Genomic DNA, 5467 nt, shown 5'->3' on the forward strand with positions numbered 1-5467 from the left:
GCAAACTTTACGACTTGTGTGTCGCACTGGGCCGAGATAGTTGTATTGATAAGGAATTCAGTGAGACGTTTTGGTACATGCAATGGGTAACCTTTGGAGGTTCAATTGCTGGGTCGAGAGATGACCTGGTGCTCAGTCTTGAAAGGGATATTGAGAAGGGAGTTGTGGTTTATGTTTGTCAGATGTCGGAGGACGCTTCTGAACAAGCATGGTCATTGTTCGTGTCTGAGGACAGGGTGTTGAGGGTTCATTGTTCAGAAGGGTTGTGATTGCAGTACAGTGGATGAGTCCCTGGTGTGATGTGATCCTCCCATTCCTTGGTATATGATCTGGATTGTTTATCATGTCTGGGACGAGTGATCGGTAGCCAGTTTTGGGCATAGACTTGTTTTATCGGTCCCCACTGGAGAATCAGAGGGGCAGTGAGCTATCGTGGTTTGTTATTCGAGGAGCGAATAACGTGGTGACATCTGGAGAAGGCGGTCTGGCAGAGATACAGGCCACTAGAGTTTCCAGATTCTGGAGAGTCAGAAGGGTTATCGTAGCAGCAGAAGGGTCTGTCCTTTTTCTGGGTGGGAGTTGCTGTTCGGATTTAGGTGTCCGGGGAGGGAGATAGTTGTGTGGTATGAGATCCTCTCGGTGGTGTTTTTCGGTTATTGGATTCGATCTATGTGGTTTGAGGAGCTATTTCGAGGACGAAATCTAATTCAAGTGGGGGAGAATTGTAACATCCGGGAATTTGGATATATCTATTTAACCCTTCTTCTTCTTCAAGTTGTCAAGATTAGCCCTTAAATGAAAGTTATGGCAAATGAGTACGCTGGGCATACTAAAGAGTACGCTGCGCGTACTCATGCGCTTAAGTTGGACGCGGAATACTCACGGTACGCTGGGCGTACCTTGAACTACGCTGGGCGTAGTGGGCCCAGACTCAAACCCTAAATGAGACTTGTGCACTATATAAGGAATGCTATGGCCTTATCCTCAGCCACCATTTCACAGAGAGAAACCCTAAGAGAGATTATCTTCGTTCTAAAGCTTGTGTGTGAGTGTTTTGAGTTAGAAAGTGCCTTTGTGTGTTAGTGAAGAAGAAGGGGAGGTGCTTGTGGAGGCTAGGGTTTGGAGTTCAAGCTTGGATCTGAGTTCTTCAGAGGGAGGAGCTTCACTTGGAGGTAAAAAGCTCAGAACTTTCCTCTTTATTTTGGTTTTGTGTTTCATGGTCCATTTTCTAGGGTTTTGTCCCAAGATGGAGACTTTTTGGTGTAAATGGTCTCCCTAAGCCTTGATCTGACCCATTTCAGTTTAGGATGTGTTGTGGATCTATAAAAATCCAAACTTGGTCGTGGTTATGGGGTCATGCATGAGTTTTGGTCTTAATGAGAAAAGGGGATAAAAGGTTGGAGTGAGTTATAACCTTTTCAGCCATGTAAAGGCCTAAAGGTCTCGACTTTATGGTTTAGGAGACTGAGGAATGTCGAGATCTGAGATATGAACTGTTGTCTTAATCTATTCAGACCAAAAATATAGAAAGGACGAGTCTGGGACTTACGCTGGGCGTAAGTCTCAGAACGAGCATCATAGTGGGTTGAGGTCCCCGATCAGTTCCATGCGCGTTTGGGTACGCTGAGCGTACCAAGGGGGTACGCCCCGCGTAACCCCTTCTGGGGGTTTTTGGGCTAGGCATTGTGTTGGGCCTTGAGTGTTGGGCCTGGAGTTTGGACTTCATGCAATAGAGTCTTGGACTAGAGAAGTGTATATATGTGCTTTGGGCCCTTGGTTTGGGCTTGCCTTTTGTTTGGGAATTGGGCCGTGTGAGGGCCCATTTATTATTGGGCCTTGGTGGGCCCAATGGGTTGGACCTAGTTCCTAATTGAGATAATTGTGGGTTTGGCACAGAGATAGAGGCTGGTGCGTATCAACAGTGTCTATAGGAGCTGTTCATCATCCGAGGCGAGTCTTCTCACTATACATTACCTAGAGTGGTATCTATCTGTAGACCGGAGGGTCTTGTGTGCTATGTGTATGTATGAGATTATGTGTTATGTGATATATGCATGCTATGTGTTGTATAGACCGGACCGGAGGGTTCAACGATATAGACCGGACCGAAGGGTCCAACGATACAGACCGGACCGAAGGGTCCAACGAGCTATGACCGGACCGAAGGGTCCAACGAGCTACGGGACTGGAGATTCCCGCTGAGACACATCGACCGGAGGGTCGTACCGTAGCCTCGAGTGGCGTATGTGTTGTATGTGGTATTTTGGGGAACTCACTAAGCTTTGTGCATACAGTTGTTGTGTTATGTGTTTCAGGTACTAGCGAGAATCGCGGGAAGGCGCCGACATGATCCGTACACACTTATGGAGTTTATGTCTTGAGATTCTGGGATATGTTTTGTTATGATAACATTGGATACATTATGTTTGATATTACCTTATGAATAAAAGTATGTTTTAAAAAATGAAATTGTTTTGGAAATTTACGTTGTTACAAAGACGCTTATAATGTTTTTTTTGGATTTCCACTAGTGTGGCAAAGCTAAGCTGGGATGGGATGGATAATCCTGCTTTAACTTCTATTTTATTGTAATTAGTTTTTTTTTCCAACGACTTGCTAGTTTTTTGATAAAATTATGTTGTTTAAAAAAAAAAACAAGTTTGAAATGTCAAAGAAGACATTTTTTTATATTTTGTAGTCGTTTTTTTAGGAAATGAGATTGTTTAGATGAAAAAGGAAAAAGCAATATTTAGACCAAAAAAGCTCGAGGCACATCGATCTCTTACTTAAGGAATACCATACATGATTGTTACAAATTATTATATGATCTATTTTAGGGGTGACAAGTGATGACACGACACGACAAAAATACACGACACGAAATGAAATTGTGACGAAACTGGAATTCGAATTCGTGTTCGTGTCGTGTTCGTGTCTAGTGTAAAAAACACGACGTCGTGTCGTGTCGTGTTCGTGTTCAAAATTTGACACGAAATTGACACGATTTAATATTTTTTTGTTGTGTTTTTCATGATTGTCGTGTTTTTCGTATTATGCATGAATAAATATTAATTAAATACATTACTTGTTATTTCATGTTATATTTATCGTGTCGTGTCGTTTTTTTCGTTTTTAATCGGTTCGTTTTCGTGTTAGTTAAAAAAAACCCTAGATCGTGTCGTTTCGTGTTCGTGTTACATAAAATCTTGTCGTGTCGTGTCGTGTCAGACAAAAACACGACACGATGACCCGATTTGCCACCCCTAATCGATTTTGATTTAAACATCTAAGAAACAAAAAGTTTATGCTAAGAATTGAGGGAAGGAGAAAGCGATGGAACAAGGACAAAGTAGTTTAAAAAGGATAATAAGTTAATCACTTCACTTCTGAGGTAACCAAATTTTATATTTGTACACATTTAGTTACACATATTTAACCAATAAACTAGCATTAAATATTGAAAATAACATTTTGACCAAAATTAAAGGAGACTACTCCAGCAACACATAAGCTTATGTGCGCAAGCAACTTTTGAAATTCTACACATTTAGTCACATTTCTTTATTTTTATAAATATTTGAGCAATAAAGTTCACTCTAAGAACAAATTTGACAATGAAAATATTTCGGAGAAATTAAATATCCTCCACTTTTTGTTTTTAAAATCATCCTACCCAATTAAATAGTGACATTTGTAACATTTAATAGTCATTTAATGATATTTTATTATACTAATACGACACATGTCATCATTTAAATAGGTAGGAAGATTATTAGGAACAAAAAGTAGAAGGATATTTAATTTCTCAATATTTCAAATGTCTCCAAAACACCAATTTACATATTTTGGTACATCAAAAAGTAAATTTTTATTACAAATTTAATCAAAAATTTTTATATACAAATCAATTTCTTTTTTATGATTTTGATCCAAGTTAAAATTTTTATTATAAATTTGATCAATTTTCTTTTTTATGATTCTGATCCAAGTTTAAATTTTTATTAAAAATTTGATCAAAATTTTTTATATAAATTTCTTATGTTATTTTGTACTATTCTTTACACATTGTTTTACAACATTTTTCAAGATCATTTTTCATATATTCGTTTTTGTAAAATTATTAAAGATAAGTTATAGAAAAACTAGGACAAAAATGGTCAAAAACGTAATTTTATACAAAAACCTTGTAAATTTTTTAACAAAGGGTCGCTGATTTTTTATGAAAAAGTAAATATTATGAAAAGAATATTTGTAAACAAAGAAACTAAGTTTAAAAATTATGGAGAAGAAACTAAGTTAAAAAAACATGCAAAATAAAATTTTTAAAATTTGAAGAAGGTTTTTAACAAAAGTTAAGACTTAGGTCATAATTGTAAATCTTAACTCGTACGTTTTATAGCATGTGATGGGTCCAATTTGGGACAATTTTAATGGTTTGTTATCTCTTATTATAATAAAGTTAGTAAGTTTATGTTTTTAAGTATATTTAAAATAGTTCATTGGTCATTATGATTTTCTTTAATATTTTGTACAAGTTATAAGTCAAGTGTGTAAAAAGAAATAAAAAACGATTAAATATGTATAATTACAAAAATTGATTAACTTAAATTAGTTTATTGCTCGAACAAGAAATCTTCGGAAACCAATAAAACCTTTAATTACAAATAATAATGGTCTTTTTTTAATGATAAAATGAATATAATTGTATAATTATAAGACTTGTTTATCGTGGTTTGAGAAGGAAGTAGAGATACAAAATGAAGCGTTTTCTGGGAGGTATTTTTGGTACAAAACAAATATAAATTTTTTAATAATTGTTTAGCATTTATATAAAACTAGAGGGATTACCAATCTTATATTTTCAACGTAATCTTTTAATGTTGTGTTATACATTGATAATTTCAATAATTTCATTATTACACAGGTCCATTATTGTAATTTTGTCTTCCATAGGGACCGTTTTTATAATTTCGATATTGTAGAAAGACCAATTCTGCAATGTCGTTATTGTATCAGGACAATTTCTGTAATATCCAGCGTCAGTTTTTTTATTCATTTTTCCCATATGGTATTATGCAATATGCATGGATCATTTTTACAATTTTGATATTACACATGGGCTATTTCTGTAAGCTCGTTATTATATCTGGATCATTTTTGTAATATCACTATTACAGAGGGACTTTTTTGTAATTATCTTTTATAGGGACCATTTTTTGTAACTATTTCTTATAGGGACCATTTCTGTCGATCTTAATTTCTTTCAGGGACCGTTTTGTAACTTTGTAAATCTTATAAGGACCATTTTCATAACTATTTCGTACATAGACCATTTTTATAAATCTTAGTTTTTCCAAGGGACCATTTCTGTATGTTTGTGTCCAATATATTTTTTTATAATTTTTTGAAAAATACTCTTTTATTTTTCCTGATATTTAAAAAATAGTAGTAATATTATGTTTTTATG

Source organism: Lactuca virosa, chromosome 3 (genome assembly GCF_052849685.1).
Source record: "Lactuca virosa cultivar CGN04683 chromosome 3, Lactuca_virosa_CGN04683_v6, whole genome shotgun sequence".
NCBI lineage: Eukaryota > Viridiplantae > Streptophyta > Magnoliopsida > Asterales > Asteraceae > Lactuca > Lactuca virosa.